Raw genomic sequence first — 11377 nt, 5'->3', positions numbered from 1 at the left:
TCAGCACCCCATGTCTTCTTCAGCACCATTGGATATAACCTTGGTGGCCCCTGAACTCCATAGGGTCCAAGCACTGAATGTCTGGTCCACATGGACATTGCCAAGAGCATTTCCTTTCCCCCAACCACCCATCCTCCCACCCCCCTCAGTCCCTGTCCAGAACCTCTGAGTATTGCTCCTCTAAAATTTATCTAGCACCGTGTCACAATCAGCCCTCATTTAGCTCATGGATATGTAGGGTGGGTGAGGTCTGTTTGGCTGTGCTGGGCTCATGGGGTATCAGCTTTCAAGTTGCAGTGTCTGAAATGACTCTGCTTCTCGCTGCTGATCTGGTTACAATCTGCTTTATGGGCTGCTTCATTGTCTTCTCTGCTTCAGTGTCTCCCCTGAAGCAGGCATCTAGCACCACCTGCTTAGGCGTTTTCTGCCCATGCTGAGAGCAGAAGAACAAGATGGCTATCAGAAGAGTTGTCTGGGCTATGGAGTGTTTCCTGATTCTTCCTGTACTGATAGACGCAAACCCTGCAAGAGGCCAGGGCATGCATTCTGGCCATGATAATGCTATTGCAAGTGAGAGGGTGAGGAATGGCAAGCTGTCATTCAACCAAAGGGGATGAATGATTAAAGATGATGTCAAATGAGGAAATGATCCGATGGCAAATGCAAATGATAATTTGAGACGTGGTCTGTCATTCTGTTGACCTTGTCTATGATCCTGGGGTCTGTCTGTCTTTAAAAAAAATTTTAAAGTAAGATTCTGTAAGTTACAATGTTATTAATGGTTTCTCATGCACATAATTCCAAAATCACAACCATCATCAATGTTCCCCCTCCCTCCCTCCTTCCCCCAACACAGTTGTGTGGGTCAGTTTTCCCATTTTGTTGCCTTTGACTTTTCATTGCTCTCTTATTGCTCTCTTGGGGTGTATCTGTAAGTCCCATGCACAGGAGAGATCATTCTGTATCTACCTCTTTCCTTCTGACTAACTTTACTCAGCATGATGTCCCATAAAAAACATAAAAAATTTCTTCCAGGGCCAGAGATAGTACAGCAGATAGTGTGCTTTTCTTGCATGCCGCTGACCCAGGTTTGGTCCCTGACACCCCGTATGACTCCCCAAACACTACCAGGAGTGACCCCTGAGTGCAGATCCAGATCCACGAGTAGCCCTCAGCAACAGTGGGTGTGACCCCAAACCTAAAAAAAAAATTGTGTAATAATTTTCAGCAAATAAGTAGGTTTTTTCTTTTTTTCTTTCTTTCTTTTTTTTTTTCTTTTCAGGTCACACCCAGAGATGCACAGTGATTACTCCTGGCTCTACACTCAGGAATTACTTCTGGCGGTGCTCAGGGAACCATATGGGATGCTGGGAATCGAACTCCTATCGGCTGCGTGCAAGGCAAACGCCCTACCCTCTGTGGTATTGCTCCAGCCCCAGCAAATAAGTAGTTTTAAGTCTAGATTTAATGACAAATTAAATGAATCCAGGCTTACTGGTTCCTTGTGTTCTCTCAGACATGCTGAATTACTCATTGAGCTGCACTCTGGCTCTAGGATGAGGGTTAAAATATTCTCTGCTATATGGGCTGTTACCTAATAGAGTCCAAATGATTAACCTAAGGCTGAATTATAGTATATACTCAAGGAATATTTTTAAATTTGAAATTTTTAATTGAGTAACTGTGAAGTACACAGTTACAAAGCTGTTCATGATCAGGTTTCAGTCATACAATGATCCAACACCCATCCCTCCTCCAGTGTCCATTTCCTACCACCAATGCCACCAGTTTTCCTCCTGCTACCTCTCCTCTGCCTGCCTCTCTGGCTCTATGGAAGGCACTTTTCTTCTCTCTCTCTCTCTCTCTCTCTCTCTCTCTCTCTCTCTCTCTCTCTCTCTCTCTCACACACACACTATCTCTTTCTGGCACTATGGTCTGCAACACAGATACTGAGAGGTTGTCATGTTTGTTCCTTTACCTACTTTCAGCACAAAGTTTCTATCCAGAGTGATCATTTCCAACTACTTTTGTCGTAATGGTCCCTTCTCTATCCCAACTGCTTTCTATCCAGGAATGCTTGTCAACATTAGACTCCATATGTAGAATCCTGTTACCTGTCCAAAAAAGCAGGTTACTTTTGTGAGGGTATTCAGGTATAACAGGGACTGAGAGTCTGATTATTTAAATACAAATACTTAAATAAATTTGGGATAAAATTTGGCATAAAATACTCGCGGCATCAGAATTATCTGAAAATCTTGTTAATAAAATAGAGATTGCTGGGTTCTATCCCCGGAGTTTCTGGTTCAGTTAGCTTTGGGGTTATGTTTCATATGTATCAAGTTCCTGGGTGAAGCCAATGTTGCTGGCCCATTCACTATTGAATATATAATAGTTATTTATATGACTATACAATTATCATGTAGGCATATCACAAAATTATATAGTCAATATTATGTGATATGTCTATGATAGGCAGTAGTCTAACTTGTTTGCATACATCATATTTAAACTTTAGACTAACCCAAGCGAAGCAAGTATTTTTGTTATGTCCATTTTGAAGATGAAGAAACTGAGGTTTAGGGAAGTTCACTCATTTGCTCACTGTTAGGTAGCTCCTGGGAGCTCGAATCTGAGCTCTGGGATTTCTGGATCCTAATCCAAACACCAAGCCATAATTCCTTCATCCTGTTATCAATAGCGGGACCATTCCATCCAATCTCCACATGACAAAGTGTGTGAGCATCTGGAAAGCTGATTAATACCAGGAGAGACAAACTTGGAACTGAGAAAGGGAGGGGAAGAATTTTGGAGTAGTTTATGACTTCACGAAGGTTCATGAGTGAGATCTCTCAGCAATGGCACACTTTTCCAGAAAAGGGCAGAGTTTTTTATGGGAACCCCCTCCAGAGGACCATGGGATTCCAGTCCTGTTCCTGCTCTCTGTTCCCTACTCTAAGGCTTCATTCACTCCATGGCTTTTACAGTCTGCTGACTTTGTTCACCACCATTTTGTTTTAGTTAAATTTGCATCTTCTCACCTCTTCTTAGTCTCCTATTTATAGATTGTGTGTGTGTGTGAGAGAGACACACACACACAGAGACAGAGAGACAGAGAGAGAGAGAGAGAGAGAGAGAAAGAGAGAGAGAGAGACTGGGATTGACATAATGCTGGGACTCTGACATAAAAAACGTGTTCTACCCCTGAGACATAACCTCAGCCCCTTTCCAAATAATTCTTAACTTCTTCAGTGGGTTAATCTTACCTATTTCAGCCAGACAAATAAGTACAAAAGCACTCGAAGCAGGCACTCACATACCATCACTGAAATTCATGAAGACTCACATTTTATATTTTTTACCTTAGACCACTCAAGGAAATGACAGGAAAAGTATCCCCTGAAGTCAGTGGTTATCGTTCTATTCTTGCTTTTTAATTTTTACTAACATCTAATTTTGGTGTTTTTGTTTAAAAATTTACATAAATGACAAACCTGCATATTCTGTGCAAATCATTTTGCAATTTTCTTTTTTCCATCAACAGTCTATCAAGATTTAGTTTATTGTAATGCCTTAATGTGTTCCATTTTATGAATAAACCACATTTTACAGTCTGTTCTGATGAGCACTTAGTTTCCTTTGCCAGTTGTTTCTGTCCACAAATAGCACAATGGACATTTTTATATGCTCTCCTAGTGTGCACATGCCAAGGTTTCTTTCAGATGGACAACCAAGGGTAGAACTGCCAAGTTGAAATCACTTTCAAATTTACTAGGTATTACAATATTACTCTCCAAAGCAGTGCAGTATTTGTCTTCTTGTGAGGGCAATTGTGAGTTTCTACTTCAACATATTTGCCAATTGCTTGAATTAATAGAATTACTACTAAAACAAAGGTCGATAGTGCAAAGGTAGATAGTATGTTGCCCCACAAGTTCTTCCTTTATCTGTTGATCTCTGTTGTTGGGGTGGCATGTCAGAGTTTCCTGGGGTTTCATTCTTAGTGGTGGTGCTGGGAGTTGCATTGGCAGAGCTGGGGAATGCATTTGGTGATGGGGGAAGTGCCTGGGATTGAATTTGTGGCCCCACTCGTGTAAGGCAGGTGTTCTTCTACTGAACCACATACCACCCCATGAATTTGTAAAGCATTCAAATTCACTAATTTGAATGCATACACTCTGCTCTGATTCCAGACTATTCTATTCTAATTCTCACTCTCTCAATTTCACCCACGACTTGACTTTATAATAAACTGTGATTTCTTCTATGGTGCACCCTCCTTTATTTTTCTTCAGAAGTGTTCCAGGTCTCCCTTGAAGTTTGTTGTTCTAAGAGAGTTTTTTCATCAACTTGAGGAGTGCTGTGTAAACCTCCTAGAAATATTTGATTAGAATGCTTTGGTTTTATAGATTAATAGGGAGATAATTACTATATTAAAAATATTTTCTCTTATCTATAAACATTCTACATTTTCTCATCTTTCCAGTTTAAAAATATTTATATTCATCAATAGCATTTAATATTATTTCTATAATGTTGATGAATATCTTTTGTAAGCAATGTTCTTATGTATCTAATAATTTTGCTCCTACTGTGACTGATATGATTTTTAAATTGTATTTTTAAATTGGATGTTGCTGGTGTGCAGAGTAGTCATTGATTTTTTATAAATTAATTTGTATATTATTTCTTATTCACCAGGCTTTTATGCATTTAATAGTCTTCTTCATGTAATCACATAGCTTTTTTTCTCATACAATAATCTTATCTGTGAATAATGCCAATTTTGATTCTTGTCCAAAATTTATAGCACCCCCTCTCTTTTCCTAGTCTTTTACTTAAGCAAGGACATTCAAGAAATTGTTGAATAAAAGTGGTACTAAAGGGCATTTTTATTCTTTAAAATGTAAAGCATTAAAGAATTCACTGTTCAGCATATTTGTTGAAATTCTTTGGTAGACACCCTTTATCAAGTAAAGAACATTCTCTTCAGTCCTAGTTGTTCAGAATTCTTACTTTGGATGACTATTGAATTTCATGTGCTTTTCTGCATCTTTTGAGATTCTTACTAAGGTTTTTGTCTTTTATCTATATGAATCTTGTATTACTTTATTGATTTTCTGATAGCAAATCATCTTGCATTCCTGAGATAAGCTTTAGATGGTCATGGGGTACTTACTTTTAAATACTTCATTGCATTTGATTGCTAATAAATTATTTAAGAATTTAACTATGTTCAAGGCCTATAATGTTATCTTTTCACACTATCTATCTCTGGTGCCAAGACTTTGTTAGCCTCATGTAATGAATTGCGAGTGTTACTTCTTTCTATATTCTCAGTAGAATTTGCTTATGTTAGAAGTTACTGGGGCTGGAGCGATAGCATAGGAGGTAGGGCGTTTGCCTTGCACGCAGCCGACCCGGGTTTGATTCCCAGCATCCCATATGGTCCCCTGAGCACCAACAGGGGTGATTCCTTACTGCAGATCCAGGAGTGACCCCTGTGCATTGCCGGGTGTGACCCAAAAAGCGGAAAAAAAAGTTACTTATTCCTTGGTGTCTTAGAATCTCCCAATCTGAATAATCATATTAACCTTTGTTCAGAGGGAAGGGGAGAACACAGGTTTTTAGTAACTGATTCAGCACCCTTAATAATCAAAACTTTGATCAAGTTTTCACTATTATTTTATGAGTTTGTTTATTCATTAAGAAAGTGCACTTTTTTAAGTTTCAGATTTATTGGAATCAAGTTAAATGTTAGGATACTTTACATTTCTGGGCCAGGAATGTGACTCAGTGGTAAAGAAAATGCCTTGCCTATCTAAGGCCCTGAGTTCAACTCTAGCACCATACAAATAAGAAATTTCCGATGTTTCTACAATAACTCCCCTTCTCCCCCAACATGTACATATTCTTATTTAGTCATCCCAGAGCATTTGTTTGATTTCTTTTGGTCTTTACGATAATCCAGACTTTGGTTCCATTAATCATCTTAATTTTATTTATTTATTTATTTACTATTTATTTATTTTATTTTATTTTTTTAATTTTATCACCATGTGGAAAGTTACAGAGTTCTCAGGTTTATGTCTCAGTTATACCATATTCAAACACCATCCCTTCACCAGTGCCCATATTCCACCACCAAAATCCCCAGTATACCTCCCGCCCCCCACCCCAACTGTATAACTGATGAATTTCACTTTATTTTCTCTTCACCTTGATTATGTTCCATATTTCAACACAAAACTCACTATTGTTGTGGGAGTTATATCCCAAACAAGATAACTCTCTTAAGGAAGCATTTGATAATTAGTTTTTCATTAAAAGATTGTATGTTTTCAGGTTTTAGAAAAGGTCGTGAGGCCGCGCTAGCTGTGTCCCAGTCCCGAATCCTGGAGCTGTGTTAGTTGCTGCTCAGTGTCGCCAGGGCTCCATCTGGAGAAGGTGTGCTGGCTGCATCTCCTCCTTCCGGCTCCCTGGTGTTGTTGGCCCCAATTTGGGTCCGGAGCATTTTCCGGGCCGCGTTGCTCACCAGAATCAATCATCTTAATTTTATTCTTTTTTTCTGTTACTTGAATTTTGTCCTTTATTCTACCTCTTCACTCAGATCTACTGTTTTCTTTTTTTATTTTAATGAATCACCATGAGACACAGTTACAGACTTACAAACTTTCATGATTGAGTTTCAGTCAATGTTCCAGTACCCATTCCTCCACCAGTGCCCATTCTCCAACACCAATGTTCCCAGCATCCCTTCCCCCACTCTCACCCCTTCCCACCCCCTGCCTCTGTGTCCTCTCCTACTCTCTCTGTCCTTTTGGGTGTTATGGTTTGCAATACAGGTACCAAGTGACCATCATGTTTGATCCATAGTCTTTCAGCACACGTCTGAAAGATGGTTGGGGCAATCCCTCCAACCATCATTTACTTAGTGCTCCCTTCTCCATCCCAGCTACATTTTCCCCCAGTGCATGAGATTGGCTTCCAAGCCATGGGACAATCCTCCTGACTGTTATCTCTACTGTCCTTAGGTGTTAGTTTCATATTATGTTACTTTATATTCCACAAATGAGTACAGTCATTCTTTCCCTCCCCTCTTTGACTCATTTTACTTAGCATGATACCCTCTATGTTGACCTACTTATATGCAAATTTCATGATTTCATTATTTCTAATCATCAGGGAGATGCAGATTAAAACAACAATGAGATATCATCTCACACCACAGAGGCTGGCACACATCCCAAAGTCCCCAGACAATCCGTGTTGGTGTGAATGCAAAGAGAAAGGGACTCTCCTTCACTGCCGGTGGGAATGCCGACTGGAATTTTTTGGAGAACAATATGGATGTTTCTCAAAAAACTAGAAATTGAGGTCCCATTTGACCCAGCAATACCACTTCTGGGAATATATCCCAGAAATGCAAAAAAGTACAGTAGAAATGACATCTGCACTTGTATGTTTATGGTAGCACTATTTACAATAGCCAGAATCTGGAGAAAACCTGAGTGCCTGAGAACAGATGACGGGCTAAAGAAACTTTGGTACATCTACACAATGGAATACCGTTTTCTTTTTTTTTTTAATTAAAAATTTTTTTTATTAGTGAATTACTGTGATGTACAGTTACAAACTTATGAACTTTTATGTTTGCATTTCACTCACACAGTGATCGTTTACCCATCCCTCCACCAGTGCCCATTCTCCTCCACCAATGATCCCAGTATCCCTCTCACCACCCCCACCCCATCCCCCCATCACCCCACCCTGCCTCTGCGGCAGGGCATGAAATACTGTTTTCTTTTAAAATTAAAAACAAATTAGATACTGGGCACAACTTTTTATTTTCCTTTGTATCTAACATATGCACTTAAGACCATAATTGCTCCTACATACAGAGTGTGGGCGCATACATACAAAATAGCAGAGCCCACCAGGATCACACCTAGCCATGCTGTGTGTGTGGGGGGATTGAGCCCAGGACCTCACACAAGCTGGGGATGTGTTCTAACACCCGAGCAGCATTTCCGTGCCCCACGCCTTGCATGGTCTTCCCAGAGCATTGGATAGAAACTATTTTCTTGGTATAATGTTAGGTTTTTGGTGGCAGTATTAGAATTTTCTCTCACAGCGAGCAATTAGGACAATGGCTTGAAGGGTTTACATGTCTGGTAGCACATCTGGCGAGCCCAGCATGGGAATGAGTCCTTGGTTTGGGCAAAACAGTGGGACCTTGAAGATAGGGATCCAGGAAAACAGCAAGTCTGTGAGTGCTTGAGTAGCTGACCGGTGTGAGTGTCTGGAAGGAGAGTCCTAGTCGTCAGGCTCTGTTTATGTCTAGTAGAAGAGCTTGTAGAAAAGACTGGGGGGGTGGGAGGAGGAACCCTTGGGTGACCAAGCTGGCAGGGCCCAATGAGCTGCGGGGTGCAGTAGTGCCGATGCTGCCTTTGACCACTGCAGAGCCTGGGTAGACGAGGCCATCACTGCCCTGAGCCCCAACAGGAAGCAAGAGCAGAGAGAGCAAATCAGCAGAGCACAACTCCCACCAACTAGCTATAGATGGGGGAAACAGACAGAACGTCAGAGCAGAGAGCAAAGGCAAAGCAAAGGCGCCAAACGGTGAGCTGCCCAGCGCCTCTAGGACAGACTCGTCGCTGAGATTTGCTCAGAGAACAGAGGGCAGTGGAACCGCCATCACTGCTGTGGGCTGAGGGTTTTGCTACTCCACATCCCCAGAGCCTGGGGAGATCCTAGGAGTCATAGACACCCGAACCAAGGGGAGCCCCGAGACTGCTAGAGAGCAAAGGGGCCGCTGTCAGTCATGTTCTATTCCTTCCTCATGGCTGGTCTTCTCTTTTGCCTGCCTTGATTCCTGGACTCAGACTCCTGAGTTAGACCAGGTGCTCTACAAGTAGTAAAGGGAGAGGAGAATCCATGGCCCGACGATGGTCTGCCCTGACCCTCAACCCTAATGGACCGGGGGCTCTACAGGGAACCTCCCTAGTGGTGCTGGAGGGATACCAGAAACACTTCTGGCAGTTCTCAGGGGCTACCAAGGCTACACCTGGCGGTGCCAACAAAGCACACACTGATGGCAATAGAAGTTGAGAGCTTGCGTTTGCCAGACAGGCGTTTCCTCCTTTGAGCTATCTCCCCACTCTGGAAACTCCGCTTCTCACTTGTCAGAGCATCTTTATCCATTTTGTCAGGGTAATTCCCCAGGAAATCTTTTATTCTTTATTTTCCTGAGACGACACTGCTAGCTACTTCCCTGCAGATTTTTGGCTGTGTCTTCTCCAGAAGTGTGACTTACTCTTCAGGGAGAGCCTCATTTTTGCTTGAAGTCATGTTCAGAGATTCTTCCTCTCTTTTCCTTAGGGGAAACCAGAAGCAAGTTGAATGGAATGAATTTAACTTGCCTTTCTAGACAGGCCAAAGTATTGTTTATTTGTTTCCTTAAAGATCTTTTGCTTCTTTCGTAGTTATATTCACCATCCAGTTGGGCATTCAGTTGGAGTTTTTTGGATAAATTAAACAGTGATAATTAACAAATTCTTGGGCCTCCTGGGAGCTGTTGTAGCTGGTTATTTCCAAGTTATCACTGCAATAGTTTTAACTCTCAGGGAATCTTACGCAGTTTATTTCTTGCACCTCGGGAGTAGCAGAATTAATTCCCCAGAGAATTTTGGTGCTCTGTTTCTATGACTAAAAATAATAAATAAAGATGAGGTAAACCAATTGGCTACTTGTAATTCAAGTTTTCCTGGATTTCCCGTGAACTTATGGTAGGAGAGGAAAATCAAAAATCCAGGCTATAGTGAATGGAGAAGTTAAACCTTGGTCTATAGATAAAACACATGTGAAATAAAAGGAAAATGAAATTGTTGAAATAACTAGGTCTAATTTACATCGGAGGGAAAGTGAACAAAGAAAGGGAAATGGTGAAAAGGAGAATAGGGGAAGCTAAAGAATAAGGGACATGAAAAACTGGGACTGACTCTTAAAGAGATGTAGGATGTTGAAACATGGGTTGGAGCGATAGCACAGCAGATAGGGCGCTTGTCCTACTGGGTTTGATTCCTCTGCCCCTCTCAGAGAGCCCAACAAGCTACTGAGAGCATCCAGCCCGCACGGCAGAGCCTGGCAAGCTACCTGTGGCGCATTCAATATGCCAAAAACAGTAACAATAAGTCTCACAGTGGAAATGTTACTGGTGCCCACTTGAGCAAATCGATGAGGATGGCAGGATGATGAAACAGATTGAATTCACATGGAAAGGGTGTGGATCAGGAAGAGTCAACCATGTGTAGATAACCAGTCCTTTGAATTGCTAATACAGAGATTAGAAGATAACATAAGACTCAAATTTATATATGCTTAGAATAACCCAGAGATTAAACAGCTAGCAAGAATCAAAAGAGAGAAATCTTGGCTGTGGTCTTGTCCCAATTCCTGTTCCATGGCAAGCAAGGAGATGGAATCCTGCACTGTTTGGTCTTATGGTATGGAGGATCTCTTACCCTTCTGGAAACTTTAGGGAAGCATCAGACTATATGAAGGTTCAGTCCTGATTAAATATGAAGTATATGTTGGAGTCAGGCCTCTGTCCAGAAGTGGCCAGTTCGGTGTATGGTCTCACCACTGGTAGGGTCCCATTAAATGGAAGATCTGTTTTTCATCAGGGCCAAAGAACATCAGAGGGAGAAAAAGTTCCCTTGAGTTGGAGTAGGGGCCCACACTCTGTCCCCTCCACTCCCATCTCTTTCACTGGGTTTGAAGCAAAAATATGAAATAAGGAGCTGGTTTTTCAGCTATTTGTTCACTATCTGGCAGCAGTTGTATCTGCTGAAGTCTTTTTTTTTGTGTGCCAGAAAAAATCCCATGTCTCATGCATACAAAGCATACAATTTACTCTCGAGCCACATGCCCATGTCCATTGATGTTGATGTTGACGTTGAAGTCTTGACTTGCAGTCAGTTGTCTGCAGTCAGTAAAGCCAGGTAAGCCCCTTCCCCCTTGTAGTCTGGAGTACAGACTCTGTACATAGCAGCTTTCTTTGGCGTGTCTGCACCATGTTGCTCACAGGGGTTGTCCTAAAGGACCTGGGAGATTTCCCTTTACGCTCATGTTTATGTTTTCCCTTCTGCTGTTCCCACGCTAATCCATAAGACAGGAGTCCAGGTATCTTTGGGAAGCCTCAGCACTCAGGGGCCAGGACCCACAAGGGCCAAGTCACCAAGGTTCTGCACAGGGCTAACTAAGTTCATGGTAATCTCCAATTCCAAGTTCAAATTATCTCTAAGAAGTGGATCTTTGTCAAGTTTAACATGGATGAGTTCGAAGACATGGTAGATGAAAAACAATTTATCTTTGA

The 11377-nt window shown here is 41.6% G+C and overlaps 1 non-coding gene across 1 annotated transcript; it reads left to right on the top strand.

Annotated features, from left to right (window-relative positions):
• The first annotated feature begins 10984 nt into the window (after window positions 1-10984).
• Window positions 10985-11118, top strand: LOC129399213 (small nucleolar RNA SNORA70). The gene has a single exon (XR_008626990.1). It is a non-coding gene; the product is annotated as a small nucleolar RNA SNORA70 (small nucleolar RNA).
• Window positions 11119-11377: the final 259 nt, after the last annotated feature.

This window comes from Sorex araneus, chromosome 10 (genome assembly GCF_027595985.1).
Source record: "Sorex araneus isolate mSorAra2 chromosome 10, mSorAra2.pri, whole genome shotgun sequence".
In the NCBI taxonomy this organism is placed as follows: Eukaryota; Metazoa; Chordata; class Mammalia; order Eulipotyphla; family Soricidae; genus Sorex; species Sorex araneus.
The sequence above is the reverse complement of the archived record's forward strand: the minus strand, read 5'-3'. Positions and strand labels throughout refer to the sequence as shown.